General features: G+C 43.1%; 1 long non-coding RNA gene across 1 annotated transcript in view; it reads right to left on the bottom strand.

The window, feature by feature from the left end:
• Positions 1–1,536: 1,536 nt before the first annotated feature.
• Positions 1,537–18,978, bottom strand: part of LOC117282416 — a 47,445-nt gene continuing 30,003 nt past the window's right edge. Inside the window, exon 3 of the long non-coding RNA XR_004513154.1 lies at positions 1,537–1,589. This is a non-coding gene — a long non-coding RNA (uncharacterized LOC117282416). The remainder of the gene's footprint in view (positions 1,590–18,978) is intronic.

Below are 18,978 nucleotides of genomic sequence, written 5' to 3' on the forward strand. Positions count from 1 at the left end.
ATTAGAGTCAGTGAGCAGAGGAATATCCTACACGAAATAAGAAAACGGAAGGCTAATTGGATTGGTCACGTTTTACGCAGAAACTGCCTTCTAAAAGAAGTTATTGAAGGAAAGATAGAGCGCCCCTCTATCTTTCCTTCAATAACTTCTTTTAGAAGGCAGTTTCTGCTGTCTTTCACGCGGGATCCCTGGTTTCCTGACACACTTTTCTTAGCCTCCGTTGATGTCTCTCCGAGTCATCACTCCTCTCTCCTCCAGCACTGAATTGAATTTACTCTCTGCAGCTTCAAAATGTCTCTCTGAGTCCTCACTGCTCTCTCCTCCAGCAATGAATTGATCACGCGGAATCCCTGGTTTCTTGACACAATTTTCTTAGCCTCCGTTGATGTCTCTCTGAGTCCTCACTGCTCTCTCCTCCAGCAATGAATTGAACGCATGAATCTGCAGATAGGTTCAAGGCGCTCTCATACCAATTGTGTGGCCCGTTAGCTCAGTTGGTTAGAGAGTCGTGCTCTTCACTTTCCACTCATTATATTGCCTCGGTACGGAACGCGCAGAAAACACCGCTTTCAACAGTTCCTCCATTGTTGCATGGATATGTTGCTTATCGATGGCTCTGGTATTGTTGCGTGCTTACGAAGCTGTTGTCCAGCAACGGCCATGTTTGCAGAGCCATTTCCTAGCGACGGTTGTCTGCGGGCTTCACAATTCTGGCTTTCAGCAAACATGACACAGTATTTGGTGGAATCCGCTATCTATTGGTGGGAGAAAGAACGAATGACACTGAGGTTTCCAAGGTCTTTCTCGAACTCGGAATAGAGTCTTGTGATGACCATGTAAAGCAGCGTCTTCAAATCAGCCCTCACTACACCGTTTTTATTTTTCACCAAATACAAAACTAAATATTTTAAAACTGGTGCCTGTTACCGGATGTTAAGAGCAGCATTTCGCTTTCATTTCTGGATGATGGAACGGCAGACATTGGCGGCACTGAGCAGCTTGGAATAAGGTGCCATTTGTGGGGAAGTGAATTGATTACGAATATCGTATTCGAGAAGACTGGGCTCGTACCAAACGAGAATCTCTCGGCGGAGGTCGTGTCCTGTCCTATTACCCAAGTTCTGTAAAATTATACATAGTTTCGACACGAAAACAAGAGGAAGTCAAGACTGCGACTGATATTCTCAGGTGGAAGGACGGATCGGAGGCGTTCAAAGCTTGAAATGAAAAAAATATCCCAAAACTATTTTTCCTCCATTGTGCCAGTCACCGAATGAATCGTGTTATTACTGACTTAAATGACTTAGTTGAAGTGTGTGCCACATCTGGTACTATAAAACGCATTGCGAGGCTATTCCACAGAGCTCGGTTCAGAGGAACAAAACGCAGAACGCTTGCTGTGACGCGTAAGAGCATGCAAATCTTTTGTGCCAAGTACCAGATTTTCATAACACTATCCACAGAATCTAGTAATGTCAACAGAAACCGTGTATGTGGACTGCTTCACGCAGCGCGACAGCCACGTTTCGTTACTTGCCTTCCAATCATTGCAGGGCGTTCTTCCAAGCTCGAGTCTATCACCGGTTTATCTGCAACAAAAGATTTCGACTTACATTCAATACTAAATCATGACGCGTATTCGAGGCGAAAGTTTCGATTTCATCGGGAAAATGCCATAAGATAATACAGAGCAATCTTCGAATTTCGGAATCAGTTGCCAATGATGTGGAGGTGGAGTGAGCCTGTCCGCGCTCGGAGAAACAAGAGGAGCATCAAACCATCTCTCCGCAGACATATCACAAGAATATTTTTGAAGAAATATCTTTGTGCCACATCTTGATTCGCTCTCACTAGCGTTCGAACATCGTTTTCTAGAAAGTAATTCAGGTCCCTCAGATTTCTTACACTTATATCCGAAAAGAAATTACTCTCTCAATGACTGTGCGCATGGAAATAGCAACAGAGATAAAACCATGTATGGGAACACACAGAGACGCTGGGTTTCGGACTTTGTCCATTGTCCGGATTCTAAATTACTTAGAAAAAGCACGTTTCGGAAACTGGATCTGTTTCCATCCTCAGGTGAGGGAAGACACCTACTCTGGACACTGGTCCACTGACTGAGGCTAGCCCTTTCTAAGGGACCCAACAGAGTAACTACTAAACCAGGTTTCTATATCTTAACCATCAATCCATGAACCAAAATGTATACATTCTAATAATCAGTCAATGGAACAAAATTTACACTTAGCAATTATTACTCAAATTTTATATCCTAAAATCACTGACAACACGAAATCGAGTGTTTCTAGGTAGACCACTGTTGGTAACTGAGCACCGAATAACAAAGAAATATGTCTGACTGATAAAGCAAATTTCAACAAAATCTACATTTCACGTTTAGGGGCCCATAGTGTACGTACCCTTGTTTGCCTGAAGACAATGATTACGCCCCGGTTGGAGAGCACAGCGTCCAGACTCCCTCTGAGGCCCACCCAGTCTCCCATACAACGGTTACCGACGAGTGTGTCCCTGCAGGAAAAGCTTCCGGGGAGTGAAACTGACAACTGACGCGCATCTAGTGCCATGGTTAAGAAGAGATGAGCTATACCTCCACTTCTCTATATGTTCTCATAGCGTGGTGCTTAACTGATTAAGCCCAGGGATAAATTTATGTTTTTATTTAGAAAGATGATCTTAATTAATACAAAATTTAAAGATGTTCTTGAGAATAATGTTGTTCTATTTTTTAGGACCCACCTGAAGGATCAATATTTTTCGGAGCTACAATTTTCATGTTCACCGGGAGTCGACCTGTGACGGATAAACTCTTGAATACTGAACATGGATAAACTCCGTCCAACCGCTCAGAGGCTTGTGAGGCACACATCCATCCACCCATACATACATACATGTACATACATAAATACATAAATGCATACATATATACACACAAACACATACATACATACATATAGGCGGCAGTCCAGAAACCACTTTTGTATTCAGGGAAGTTAAAAATCTGTAAATTCGTCCAGTTCTCTAGATGGAATTTTTCGTGATCAAAATACTTTCGCCCGTATATCGCATATATGGAAAGCAGGAAATATGAAGCAGTTGCAGAGCGCTATGTTACCCACACATAGTGGCAGAAGTGGTATTAAAATATGATGAGGAAGCACCATCCAAATATATTTAATTAGCTTCCGTTTTACTGATAAAATATAATTACACGTTTTATTTTAATATATAATGCATATCGGCAAAATGAACTTGGTTAAATTAGATGTAATCTGATTTGCATTTCCTCTTGCGATCTCGAGTGGGTAACCCCTTGACCTGGAACCGTGCAAATCCAGCTGGAGTAACCCAAACCGGTTCTCCAGTAGCCCCGGCTTTGTGCAATGTGGGGATGCTAGCAGATCCAGTACAGTCCCCGTTGCTGACTCCAGCGAGTGCGTGTCTGTGTGTGTGGCTCTAAGTTTCTTGTGTTATTTAGCGACGACATACCAATTCTTGTGTCTAGTTCTGAGGGTAACAGTCGGTATTTGTCTCACTGACATTTGAAACTCAGTACGTCCTAATTTGAAGACGTCGGATGTGTAACAGTTTGTGATAGCTCAAGATTTGAGAGAAGAAGGTGAGGCCTCTTTCAGATCAGTGTTCCGATACTGAAAAACAAACTCTGACAAATCCGTGATGTGAAGTTCGTTTCAAGACGATGAAAAACCCGGTTCTTCGCGTGCTGATTATCAAATTGTGTTCCGCAGAACCAGGAAAAGCTCACTAAAGTTTCGAAAGAGTAAAGACAAAAAAGAAAGATATTATTTTGTTAGTTAAATGATACGCTAGAGCAGAATACCCAAGCATATTGTACCGATACATTTTTATTAGCATACTTCATGAAATAAAAATCAAACAAAGCACTAGAAACGCAAGAATGTGTAGAATATGTTGCAAAAGTAGAAACACACACGTGTCTGTCAGCTTAACGAGGTTCTACACAGCTCAAGTGCGTTATACAAAAATATGCGCACTGCATAATATCTCGTTAAATAAAGACACGTGAGGTTCGGATATTCTGGGATGGGTTGCCGTCTAGTTTTCTAAACAGGGATCAACGGGTTGGAAGTAAATGTTACCTCTAAATTCATAGTCGAAAGCTTGGTATCTGTCTAAGAAACTACACGGCGTCACATTGCAATTGAGGGAACCTCGTATCCTGTAAGGATATACAATATGGTATTTGAAATTTCGCATTGCGATTTTGTGTAATTGTGGGTCTAACGTGAATAAGGATGTTCCTGTACCATGCAATGAAAACGTGTGGGAGAGGGCGTTTGTAACTCCATGCGCTCTTCGCTTGAACAGTATGTAGATGTATATTATCAGCTTCACGTCCCCAGGGCTTTTTGCCCCCAGTATCCACTGGACAGGAGCCTGGGAGTGAACCAGATTCGGTCTGGAGTCTAGACTCTAGACGTTGTGAAGAGGATATAAATGTCCTCTTGCTGCTGCTGGGAATCGAACCCGGACTGCCCGACCATATAGCCCGTGACCGGCCGCTACCCTGACTGAGCTATCGCGACTTAGATTTAAATATTATGCCCTTATATAAAAGTCGGATTTCTGGAGGTTGGTTCTGAATCAAGATTAGAATTGTTTGGTAATTCTTCCTGTGGTCTCGGCACACTAACATAACGGTCATTCTGTTGGCTTGTATTTGGAAGGTCTTCATTTCGAAAGTTGGCCGAGACACCGGCTATTCCTACTGACACTTTCGTGAATTTCCTCAGTTCCTCCAGGAAAATTTATTAATTAGGCCAAGATCGCTTCCTGCCAAATTCTTTTCAAGTCATCAGTCACTCTGTCATTCGACGTTATGCAGTCAAAATACTGGCCGTGTCGTAACAGAACTCACGAAGTAAAGATCATACGAAGTTTCGTCATGAGAGTTGAGAGATCCGGGATACGATCTAGTGTTCTGTAGGCATATGCCACATGTGCGCGCAATGAAAGAAACAAAAATGTCCTAGAATAGCCGAGTTCGTAAGAAAACCAGTTGATATGGAACTCCATATCGATAACGAAAACATACTTATTGACATCGAATCATTTTGTAAATATAGGCCTTCAGCATTGCTCAAGTATCTAATTACATCCAGTCTTAACGACTGCATAATGAGTCTGCTTATGTTATAAATACTTGTAGTCAAAATTAAACATCAAATGCAATAGCAAATTTTCACTTCAATTTGAAATTCTGAAATCACTGGACTCAATGACAGCCAGCCTGATACCTTTCAACTTAGAGACTCGTTGCTTTGATCTGCACTGACATTCGTCATGACAACTTCCACATTAATTCCTCATTAACATCAACCTGCTACGTTTCTCCAAAGTTTCTGAGTTTTCAATATTTTCTGTTTGGCACGACCAACTTTATTCTACCACGAAAGTGGACCTGATACCCTGATTTCGTATGGGTAGGCTACATTTGTTGTTTATTTGCTTACTGTTTGTTTAATTATGTTGCCAGTAGCTGAGACCACATAGCGACAAATTTAATATTATTGGAAAGGATGTGGAAATAAGCTGTCGAGGCTTAATTTGATGCACCATCCCAAAATTTGGTTTAGGTGGCTGAGAAAAACCATGAAAGACTTCAGTCAGAATAGTTCATGCCCCGCCCGAGATAAGAACTAAGCACCTCAAGAATGCAAGACAGAAAGGTTCCCGCTTGTCCCAACTTGCTCGGTAAGGATTTTTCGAATACAGAGGCTGCTGAACTTGGTTGATAGCGGGTCGGCTGCCCACAGCACAAGAGATGGGGAGGAAGCATTGGCCGGTTAGTCAGTCAGCTGCTTGTTGCCGTAGGAGCCCCACGGTTGGGACACTCTTCTCACGTCTCACAATTGGTCCATCTTCTAAATGAATATTTTGGGAAGATATGGGATTGTCGAAAAATCAACTACACTTGAGAAAATTATTCTCATTTCATATTCAAGGTCTCACATGCACACTTGTGTTAAAATATTAAAATTCAGGCCTTTTATTTTAAATATTTTCGCATCACTGGCGCACTATATGTTACGATCGATATGGTCATCATCAGGTTCTTCGGAATGAAGTGAAAATAAGTGACATGCAGCAACATACTCAAGCGGTTAGTCGCTGGCTTCCTACCGCGGCGGCCCGGGTTCGATCCCGGGTATGGTCAAGTGGGATTTGTGGTGGACAAAGTGGCCGTGGAGAAGGTTTTCTCCGAGTACTTCGGTTTCCCCTGCCAATCTTCATTCCACCAATTGCTCCACAATCACCCTCACCTATCATCTGGGGCTGGTACAATAGGCCAGAAGTGGCTGCAGTACAAGGGACTTAGTCCCACCCAAGTAGCTATAAAAAAAGATGCAGTACAACCTTGAGAAAACTAGTTTTCGTTTTCTCTGAATACGGTCCGTTTAATACATTCCAAAATCAGGGACCTAATAAGAACGGAAGCTTTCCGCCAACGGTAGCAGATTGCGTTGAAGTTCAAACGGTACCGCAAAACTAAATTAGGAGAAGTTACCTAAATATCACGAGAGACCTGCGTTACGCGCTACTACGCTGAGTCTGGTTCTCTTCCTACTGATGCCGTGAGACAGTGCTAATGTTATCCAAGGCTCTCGAGTTTGCAGTCACACAAAGTACATCACCTTAAGGCTCATTCCGCACCACATGTTTCGACCGCTATGATTTCGTCATCAGGCGTAGCACACAAATGTACTCATAATACAGACTGCTATGCGGAGAACAATAGAATATGTACATAATTAAAAATGTAAGAGACCATAAACTGTGTAGAATCCGAGTCACATCATCTCATTTTTGTGAAATTGTGTCTGTCTTATAGTACACAGTGCGTAGTTTTTCGTGTTTCTTAGATATTGTATAACAATTATTTTATTGGTCTTTTTATGAAATCTCTTAGATAATACTCTCGTGTTCCAGGCACAATCTCCTAGTCCGAGGAAAATTTATTGTTGTTATTATTATTATTGGGGGCACACGTTAGCGTAGTTGGTCGTGGCACTATGCTACAAAGTCGGAAGGTCGGGGGTTCTATTCCCGATTAGGTAATTGGAATTTCAATTGACCTAACCTTTCAGCCGCACTATGGCCCTGGGTTCGACTCAGCCTCTAACAGAAATGAATACCAGGAATCTTTCTGGAGGTAAAGGGCGGACGCCGCGTAGGGCTGACAACCTCATCTCCATCTGTGAGCCGATTGTCTAGAGAAAATGTGGGAGCCTCGATGTATCATAAACCCATGGGCCTCCACTGCCTGTTACAGGGATAGTTTTACCTTTATTATTATTATTATTATTATTATTAGTAGTAGTAGTAGTAGTAGTAGCAGTATGAGTAGTTTTTAGAATTGAATATTGTGCCTTGTTCTTTTTATGATTTCCTGCTGGCGTTACGAAACTTGCTGGGGTTGATGGGAGTAACCAGTATGTCGAAGTGGTTTAGGAGTACAGTAGAAGTAACTGGACGGAAGTGGGTCTGGTGTAATGACTTAGCGAGGAGATGTTCGTGGCAGTGTAGCCTCTACGGATGTCTGTATCTCTACAAGAAACAGTATAATAATATAACGAATTATGGCAAGTTCCGGTGCTAGCTATTATTATAATGATGTAGGAACATTAAAAAGAAGTACTGCATAAGACAGTTGTTATTTTATTAATACAGATAATCGTGTAAATATTTTAATTGGATCCGAAACAATTTTTATATATATTTAGACTTTTTTTGTGCACAGAGTTCATAGTTCTGAGTACACAGTGTGGATTTTCAATATATTTGTGTGTTACGCCTGAAAACGACCGCATAGCAGTGAACAGATCTAGTGTGGAACAAACCGCAAGTCTGTAATTTGGTTTGTGCAACCGCTAACCCAGAATCTTGAGCGATGACGTAAGCAGCATGCAGTCTCCGCGTCGCTGGAGCCCAAGACTCAGACCCACAATTCACTATTTTAACCCCCGTTGGGCTGTAATTATCTCCAAAGATTACAGTCGGATTTGTAGTTCAGGGAGGTTTCAGTGGTCCTGACGTTCCCCGGCTCGTGCTACAAGTTCCACAGACAGCGTGACGGCAGGAGGGACTGCATAAAATCGTAGGGCCTCCTGAGGACATTTCTTATCAAAGTGGGAGGAGAAGTGCCGTTGCATGTAAATAATACCTAAACATTTAGCTTCAGGGTTTTTTTTATTGCTAGTGGGGTGGGACTAAGTCCCTTGTACTGCGGCCACTTCTGGCCTATTGTACCAGCCCCAGATGATAGGTGAGGGTGATTGTGGAGCAATTGGTGGAATGAAGATTGGCAGGGGAAACCGAAGTACTCGGAGAAGACCTGCCCCAGAACCAATTTGTCCACCACAAATCCCACTTGACCAGAGCCGGGATCGAACCCGGGCCGCCGTGGTGGGAAGCCCGCTTGAGCTATGGCGCGGTCTACCAGCTTCAGGGTTACAGAAGGCATTTCGGATCTCCATTACAAAGGTCTGACATTTAACGCTCTTTAACTAAACAATCGCTGTTCATTCTGAGAATAAAATAGGCCTAAACTGTGTGATCAAAATTCAGAGTCTTTTAACGTTAAAATATGTGGTACATATTTTTATTACATTTAAAAATTTTAATATTGTATTCTATGTATATGTACCTTTATACCTTAAAAGAAGAGTGCTTATTGAGCTGTGTACACGTTTTACATAGATTATACCATAAATCTGGACCCTTTTTGAGATCTGAAACAGGAAGGAACCCAGTTCGATTCCCAAGCAAAATGCTGGACGATTTGTAAGAAAATTAGTTACAAAAGAAAGAACCGTTCATGAATGAAGCAGGTTACTATTCTTAGCGCAGAAGCGGGTAGGTAACTCGACATTAGTGCGACTAGTGCATCTGTCCGTCCGCAAACAAGTTCAAACTAAGCACATCACTGCTTCTTCAGAAATATTCAAATCATCAAGCACCAACTGCCCATACTGAACACTCACCTCGGTGCCCGAACTCGGCACATCAGTGACTTACGCTGTTGTTCAGCCATGCTGGGACTGTTCCTCTGAACCAGACCTGCAGTATTAATAAGGGGTGTGGTGTATGGCCCCACCCCTACCTCAAACATGGCGTCCACGAGCAAGGGGATGAACATGAAACATAACTCCTCCTCTGGGAGGAGCTTTCGGGGTTTGTATCAACAGAAAGGGTTGGTCGCGACTACAATTAGCAAGGGGTAACTACCCCTGTGGAAAATGGCCGTGGCCAGGGTAGCGTCGTGGCGCCGTCGTCGTACTTCTTGATGTGGAACAGGAAGCTCTTAAAACTTGAGGAGGAGCACGACACTTTGGAGGAAAACGTCTCCATCTTCAGGGTCGAAGAGTAAGCCAAGCGAGAAACTAACATAAACAGCTTTTTTTTTTCCCTGGCACTAGAGCCCCAGTGGGCCTAGGCCTACTTCTATGAACTTCTCCATTCACTTCGGTTTTTCTAGATCTTACACATTCGGTAGGACTTCTTGGGCGGGTGATCAGCTCGTCGCAAGGCCTCTACCTGTACACTAACACAGAAAAACGCACACACACAAACTAAACATCCATGCCCTGAGTGGGATTCGGACCCACGATCCCGGTTTCCAAGCGAGCGAAGACAGTACATGCCTTAGACCGCTCGGCTACCGTGACCGGCCCAACATAAACAGCTTAGTTCTGCTCAATTTATTACGACGGCTCAGCTTGTCGCTTGCTTGTGTTCTTTTTCTTATTTGGTTTACTTTTCAGCTCCTCCGAAACGTCGGCCCTCTCCGAACTACGCGGCGTTACAATCCAAAAGTCGACATTCTTCACAGCCACAACTGTGAGGTTTCTGTCCTGTGAGTGGAAGCGGGAGTTCCCGGAACTCGGCCTACACGCTTTTGGCGAGCTGTCCCTGCTGGCCACCTCTAGTCACGCACACCGCTGCTCGAGTCATAAAACCTTCCTGCACTTAAACAAATAACTCCATGACTCAGAGTTCATCTTGCTCATATTGCAGATTCTAACGGCGGTGACTATGAAGATTATTGGTTAGTTGGTTATTTAACGATGCTGTCAGTATTGACACTATACTACTTTGGATGATATAATGACCGATGGTTGATGAATTCGAAATGATCAGGAAGGAGTGACCCCGGTCTATTTGAGATACTATACCGGAATTTGCCTGGCGGTACTGAGAGAAACCGCGAAAAACGTCAGTCAGGGTAGTCAGTACCCCAGCAGATATTCGAACCGAGCAGCTCCCGATTACAAGTCTGCAGCCTTACTCCTATACCAACCTCTTCTGATGAAGAACATTGTTTTCTCGTAAGTGAAGCCGTGTTGTATGGCAGAACGGTACTGACGTTTCGGAGAAACCTCTGCGTCCAACTTCAGGGTACAGTCATACCCATCTATGCCTATGTTCCGAGTACCAGCTTCCCTTGGCCGCGCCATAGCTCAAGCGGTTAGTCGCTGGCTTCCCAGCGCGGCGGCCCGGTTTCGATCCCGGGTCTGGTTAAGTGGGATTTGGGGGGTGGACAAAGTGGCGCTCTGGCGGGTTTTCTCCGAGTACTTCGGTTTTCCTTGCCAGTCTTCATTCCACCAAATTCTCCATCATCATAATCACCCGGGGCAGGTACAATAGGCCAATCAGTGGCCGCATTGGCGAGTGGACCCAGTTGGACTCCACCCCCGACTAAGCGAATTAAAAAAAAATCTTCCCTTCGTCTTTTCCGAGTAGTGGGCATAAGCGGCCAGTAAATCCATTCACCATTCCATACCGAGCATGTGACAGTAAGCAGAAAGCAGTCTTCTGGGATGTGGCGCCGTGTAGATATTGTGTTAACCGACTTTTCGGAGGAACATATCGCCTCCATCTTCAGGTTAGAAGAAAATCCACAAGCGAAGAACTAGCGTGAGTGGGTACTAACAGACTAACAGTACCTGCTCAGGCCGGTTCTTCGCTTGCGGATTTTCTTATTTTTTCTTCTACCCTGAAGATGGAGACGATACTTTCCTCCGCCACGTCGGTTAACACCACATCTACACAGTGCCACATCCCAGAAGACTGCTTTCTTCATACTCACTGCCGTGAAGACCTCAAATCTTACGTATGTGACAATATGTCACCTAAATTTCCTGTCTTATTTACTGCATGACGGCGTTACACTTTCAATGCAGAACTGAACGACAATCAGCATATGAAACGCAACAGCTATGCGTTCCCACCTCTGAGGCCGAAATTGAGAACTTTATGTTAAGAACAGTGCCACGAAGAGGCCCCGGCAATCAAGAAAGCGCCGCCCTGGACCGCCCTAATTGTAAATAAGGAAGAAACACGTCTCTGTTTCCCATTTCCATCCATGGAACAGGCAGTTCCGGGACAAACACTGCCTTGAACTCTTTCCGCCTAAGGCAAATTATATTCGCCTCAATCATTAGGCTCGACGAGTAAGGGAAGCAAGAAATTGGCAGAAGCAGGAGGAAAGCTCAGCTTTTAAAGAATTAAAGAACGAAAAATAGTAGAAAAAACATTAGACATTTCATGTCTAATTCAACTGCACAAATATCTGAAGAATAAAAACAAAACTGTCAAATAAAGCCACAGAAACATGAAAGAATACGAAAACTAATAATTTTAGCTGCCTTCCTCAAAATAGAGCCATAATCAATAAGCTGTTCATACGACAATATATTAAAATTATCTTCACTTATAAAGTAAAAAGAAATAAAATTACGATATAAAACACAATAATACAAGAGAAATAAATAAAAGTAAAAGATTCGAAGGCATAGACGTCAGAGAAGAAGACATAAATATGGGGAAAATGGGCTCAGCTTGCAGCCGGTTTCTGCTGGTTTCTTTCTTGCTTTACTTTCAACGGTGAAGACAGAGGCCATATAGCCCTCCGAAATGCCAGACTCTCTCCGAACTACACAGTGTTACGAACCAAAAGACCTATATGTTCCACGTCAGTAATTTTTTGCAAACTTCATGCGTAATTTCCACCTGCGACGGTCATGTGACCGGAACATATGCAAATCTTTCCTCATGTGTTGTTACCAGTACTTTACCAAACACCTTCAGGCTTACGTTGCTGATATCAAGCAAGAAAGGCTTTTGTTACCAGTGGCTCTTGTCCACATTCACACAGTAGCTCTCGACACGAAATGGTGTAATAGTGTTCGTGGCCGTGTGTTATCGGTAGCAGTTCATTAGTACAGACGTTCCTGCAGTAGCAAGAGCCGACTTGAACACATAATGTGATTTTAACTTCGCTTCAGCGGGACTCGGTTGTCATCTTAGGCCGCGCCATAGCTCAGGCGGCTAGTCGCTGGCTTCCCACCGCGGCGGCCCGGGTTCGATCCAATGTCTGGTCAAGTGGGATTTGTGGTAGACAAAGTGGCGCTCGGGCAGGTTTTCTCCGAGTACTTCGGCTTTCCCTGCCAATCTTCATTCCTCCAATTGCTCCACAATCACCCTTACCTATCATCTGGGGCTGGTACAAAAGGCCAGAAGTGGCCGCAGTACAAGGGACTTAGTCCCACCCCACTAGCAATAAAACAAATTGTCATCTTAAAAATAATGGGCAAAACATCCTTGGTTAAGTCTGTGATCTTCTGTGATACATCGCCTTGCATAATGCAGGTTGATACAAGCGTTTCATAGTTACAGGCAGCTGACATTTTCAGGGTTGAAGTCACTGAACATTTATCGTCTTGAAAACATCAAATTTACACCACTGGTTACCTTTTATCCTTTAATTAAATTAATGATCCAAAAATTTCTAGAAAAATCACCTATGACACACGTGACAATGGTTCGAAGCTTTCTGTCCGTATTATTCAGCCATCATTCCTTATGGGAGTAACAGAGTCGGTTTTCAGACGTGCGGTCTCCATGGTAGTAGAGGCGGATTTACATCTACGGCCAACCGAAGGCCGTCGAAAGTACTTCAGGGAAAAGGAAGTAAAGAGTAGTCATGCCTACGCTACCCCAGCAAAACGGCACACCGCCACACACGATGGCGGGACCATCCACACATATTCCTCACTGCTAAATGCGTTAAGGTCGACCGTGCGAAGCGCGGGTGCAGCAGACCAGCATCCGGTCTGTTGGCATTTCAATGGGAGGTAGCTGTGGTTATCATGGCCACTGTTCCAACTGACTCACTCCATAGAGATGAGCCCTTCTTGAGAAGCTGCCAGTTGTGCGGCCACTGAGGAATTTCCCAAAACTCCATGGAACACGAAGGTTCAGTGCCGTGTTCACAAGGTCCCAATAACGAACCAGATCAAACAGATCCATATTATCCCAGTCTATCTCTCAGAACAATTTTAATATTGTCCACCTACCTACGCCTTGGTCTTCCCAGTGGTCTATTTCCTTCTGGCTTTCCCGCCAATAACCTATGTGCATTCCTCTTCTCTATCATTCGTGCTACATGCCCTGCCTATCTCATCCACCTTCACTTGAACATTCTAATTATACACGGCGAAGAATACAAATTATGGACTTTCTCCAACCTCCAGTCACTTCATCTCTCTCCGGTCCAAATATTCTCCTCAACACCCTGTNAGGCGAAGAATACAAATTATGGACTTTCTCCTATGTTCCTCCCTTAATGTCAGGGACCAAGTTTCACACCCATACAGAACCACAGGCAAAATTATATTTATGTATATTCTAATTTTTACGTTAAAAATATCAAGAAACTAGGAGCATGCGCAGCTTCTCTTGCGCGCAGAAAAAGAACATAAGAAAATAGCGAATATTGCGAGCTTGAAAAGTTCTGCAAAGAAACGTAGCTACCCTTACTAAACTAAGCTGTGTTGCTATGTGAAAGCATCCTACAGTATAAATTTTCTCGGCAAATATGGGCAATGCAGTACCATTTCTGCTCATGTTCGCGACTCCTTGCGAACATCCATACTGAGAGAGTAATAAATTTTCACCATATTATGTACCCGAATGATATGAGAGTGAACTTATATCGTTACAAATGCAACATCGCTTAAATTTATCGAATTTTGGGAACACAATTCGACAGCTGTGGCTGGTAATACAATCTGCTTCATAATGTGACATGACGCCCGAAAGCCGGAAATGTGCAGTCATAGAAGCACAGAAGATATGTCTGTTGCTAGACAACGGCTAGCTGAAACAAGTTTCCGCGGCAACTAATATGCGTATATAAATCAACGTTTTGCATGTAAATTGTCGCGGGTTTCGTGACAATAGAGAATGACAGAGGACAATAAACTGTCAGGCTGGGTGTTCTCTATTCGGTCCGCATGAAGTTAGTTCAGTCCGAGATTCAGACATCCAAAGAGAGAGTTTGAGAGACTTGAGACCAGTCCGAGATCCAGACAACATATGCATTACATTATATTACCATCTGGTGTGTATCGGGACTATTTGATAATCCATTTATTTTAAAAACTATCATACAATCCTTAATGGTTTGTTGTAAAGACGCATTCTTTCCCAATTATAGAACTTGAGCCTTCATTAAAAATGTCTCGTACAAAAATTAAGAAATTTATATATGAGATAGCGGTCCTCGGGCAGGAAATTCTCCGGCTGCGTGTAAAATTTAGAAATATTTTTATGGCGACATGACTTAAAGCAAACAAACTTTCACATGTAAAACATTTGCAGCGGAGATCATTAATCTAGAATTTAAAGTAAAAGGCATAATAAGATAAAGTTTTCCTTGTTCTTATTTAATTAAGCACCATGTCATGAAGACGTATGGGTGAGTGGAGGTAAAGCTTCACCATTCTTGATCTCGACACTAAATGGGAAAATGTTATTAACTTATTACTGTAATATACAGGGGCACAGGAACATGCTCACTGGACGTTTGTCGAGTGGCGCAGATCCTCAGTACCCGCCAAGAAAGGTGGCAACGTCTGTACAGAAGGCAAGAACAGAATTCGTATTTTAGCTGATTTGATCAACGTGTTGTAACAGCTCTGTAAACACGGCCCGATACGCAACAGTAGAGGAAGCTATGTTTCCTTTAGATCCGACCGACGCCCCAATAGACTGGCTGGATAGCGATCACGTGATATATATTTACTGTAGGTCCATATCCGTTCTGAGGCTATACAAGGAGTGACAGAATGCGTTCAAGGCAGTTACGAGTAGTAATAGCGGCAGAAGCACTCAAACAAGAGGATAGCAGTAAGCTCAAGGAGTGAAGAAGACTATAAGAAGCCAACCTGTGAAGATTTAGAGTGGGCTTTGAAGACTTTATGTGTGCTATAATGCAGTGTTATAGGGAGTGTGTTTATAGTTCCTGTGTTATAAATCCGTGAAGACTAGTGAAGACAGACTGAAGAGAGTAGCGTGGAGTGCTTTGTAGTGTGAAAATCGGTAAGTAAGTAAAGGTAACCCTGTAACAGGCCGTGGAGGCCCATAGGGTTGTGAGATGTTGAGTCTCCCACATTTTCTATATAATCGGCTCACAGATGGCGGTGAGGTTGTCAGCCTTACGCGCAGGCCACCCTTTACCCCCAGGAATATTCCTGGTACTCATTTCGGTTAGAGACTGAGTCGACACCAGGGCCATAGTGAGGCTGGAAAGATTAGGTAAATTGAAAAAAGTCCACCTCATCGGAATTCGATCCCACGACCTTCCGGTTTGTAACAGTATTATAAGTAATTGTAGTTATGACCTGTAAGTGGTCAATAAATCCAATTACCAATCCGAACGCCGTCTTTAGTGACTGTGACACGTGACAGTACGAAGGCTGGAAAAAGTCTTAAAAAAAATATGTAAACATAGCTGGTGGCCAGACTTTGGAAACGCTGTTAGTTAGCATGGGGTCCCCCACGAGACATGTGTCCTTCGAGACAGCTCAAAAGGTAATCGTTGTCATTTGTAAAGAAAAGGTGTTCGGCTCGTATCTTGGTTGAGACACAGTACACTAACCGATACTGTTCGAGGTTTTCCTCAGCTCCCTCCATTCAAATGCCAGTAAATGACCGAAATTGAGGCAACAACCTCTTTTCCACTTCCTTCAAAATTTATTATTCATTAATGATTTTGCCGTTCGACGCTAGAATAAATTGCGGCCTGGGCTACTAGCAGCGTCGATAAGTACACCATAGGTAAATAAATCAAATACATGAAAAATGTCAGAAAATTATTAATTGGATTGTTTCGTGTTAAATGTTACGTCAGCATCGGTTATGAGCTGTTGTTTGAAGCTGAGGCAACACACACAAAGGGATGAAATCCCTGAATTAGTAAAACAGTTTTAATTGTATACTTGTTAATGAAATTAAGAGTATTTGCACACAGAATGTTCAGTCAGTTAAATATCATATCACAGATCCGTGTATAGCCAGAAGATGGACAGTGAATGCAGGAACATGTCGGGAATGATATCATTTAAAATAAACCTCGGAGATATGCAAGACTCATTGTATTTCCAACGTCCGACACTAAGAGAAAGCTGTTCGTCCATCTTGCTGGAGAAAATTGAACTTGCGTCCTTGTCGCTAAGGACTGTGACATACAAACTACCTTTCTTTATCGAATTCAAAATCAGATATGATACATTTGATTTATTTCGCTATCTCACATCTCACACAGGAGGTAATTCTCGCCTTCAAGACGCGAGGAACTGGAGTCCTTACCACTGAACTGCCTGCTACTCCTAATAGCTCCTCTCTCCAGCAGCCTCACGACGCTCTCCGTATCAGGATTCGGAATGAGGCAATGCTAGCAAAGTCCAGATACTACAGGGCGTTCAATCAAGGAGGAAACTTCGCAACACCGCTGACCAGGCCAAACATTCCTCACAGATTGCCGCTGTAACTGCCGATAACGGAATAAGACATTTATCAGCGTTAATGACTCAATCTGCTATCGGCAGTTACAGCGGCGATTGTGAGAAATGTTGGGCTCGGTCAGCGGTGTTGCGAAGTTTCCTCCTTAACTGAACGCAATGTATAAATAAATTTGCCTTCAGTGCCCGGGAAAACAATAAAAGCTTCAGTCAAAATAACGCGTGTCCCGACAAAGATTCGAAAAGCATATCCGGAATACAAGTCCAGAGCTTTACAGACGCGCCAACCCGCCCGGTTTCTCTCTCTTCCAGGTGTAAGATTAGGGCGTGGCTAGAGTCTACTGAAAAAGAACGCCGGACAAGCAGCAGTAATTAGTATCACACCATCAGATAACCGACGTAATTAATGGACTGAACAAGTAACTAGCTAACTGGCTGACTAACACCATGGAGCTCAGATCTTATTGAGAAGCCAAGAGTCTCTCAGTAACTCATGAATTTCCCAACATTTCTGGAACCCGAAGTTTCATTACCGTGTTCACAAGAGTCATCCACTGATCCCTATACTGAGCCAAATAAATACAGCCCACACTACCCCATCCTATATTTCTAAGATACATTTTAATATTATTCTCCTATATATGTCTAGGTTATCCTAATGGTCTCTTTCCTTCTGACTTTCCCACGAAAATTATATATGAATTCCTAGCCTCATCATGCGTGCTACATATCCGCTCACATCCTCCTAATCATAACTGGCGATGACTGCAAGTCATAAAGATTCTCACCTTGCAATATTCTCCAGCCTCTTGTCACCTCATCTCTCTTCAGTCCAAACATTCTTCTCAGCACTCTGCTCTCAAACACTCTCAGTCTGTGTTCCTTCATTAATGTTAGAGACCAAGTTTCACACTCATACAAAATCACAGGCAAAATTATAGTTCTGTGTATTTTAATTTTTATGATTTTAGACAACAGATAATTATGGAAAAGTTTTGGGGCTGAATGGTAACAAGCATTACCCGAATTCAGTCTCCTCTTACTTACCGCCTGACTAAAAATCTGATTGCTTGCGCTCGTTTCCAGATATCTGAACTTACCTCCCTGCATTCAAGTGACGAGATATCAACATATACTTGGTTTTATCCACTTTTACTTCTAGACGAACCTCCTCATTACTACGTAGCTTCAATGAGAGTTTCTGTGTTTCTATGGTATCTATATTACCTCCCAGTAGATTCACATCATCAGCATAGACCAACAGTTGCTGTGTCCTATAATTTCAGTCCCACCTGGTTTCCCTGGATCTTCCTAATGGCATATCGTAAAGCAAATTTGAAAAGGGGTGGCGATTAAGCATTTCCTTTTTTAGACCATTCTAAATAGAAAATGTATCCGACTCCGTGACCTGCAGTCCGCAAGAGAACTATACAGCCCGACCGAGCGACCGCCGTTTGTCGGCAAAGTTAGTACCAAATTTAGCGGATAGAGGGTGTCGCGTGGTCAGCGCAACGGATCCCCACGGACGTTAATTTCGGGTTTCCAGACCGGAGCCGCTATTTACTTGAAATAGCTCCTCAATTATCCTCACGAGGCTTAGTGGACCCCGTTCCAGAACCACTACTTCTCAGAAAATCTGGTAGCGCCGGGAATCTGGATCTGTAGCCAGGAACTCTGACCACTAGACCACAGAGGCGGTCAGAAAATGTATCCCACAAATTTTAACTTATTCTCTCAGGCACTTCACTATAGTTTTCATTTAAACACATTTTAATCAGCCTACTAATTTCATGGGTACCCCAAACTCTACCAGAATACTGTACAGTACTTCCCTCTGAACTGAATCATAGGCTTTCTTGAAGTCTACGAATAGCTGATGTACCTCCCATTTTCTCTCCAATATTTGACGAATGCAAAAGATCTGATCAGTAGCTGATCTGTCACGTCGAAACCCACCCTGATGATCCCCAATAATTTCATCTATGTATGAACTTAACCTTGATAGAAGGATATTGGGAAAAAATTTGTATGCAGTTGATAGCAGTGATATCCCCCGATAATTACTACAGTCAGTTTTATCACCCTTCTTGTGAACCGGTACAGTAATAGA

This window comes from Cryptotermes secundus, unplaced genomic scaffold, assembly GCF_002891405.2.
Source record: "Cryptotermes secundus unplaced genomic scaffold, Csec_1.0 scaffold1894, whole genome shotgun sequence".
NCBI lineage: Eukaryota > Metazoa > Arthropoda > Insecta > Blattodea > Kalotermitidae > Cryptotermes > Cryptotermes secundus.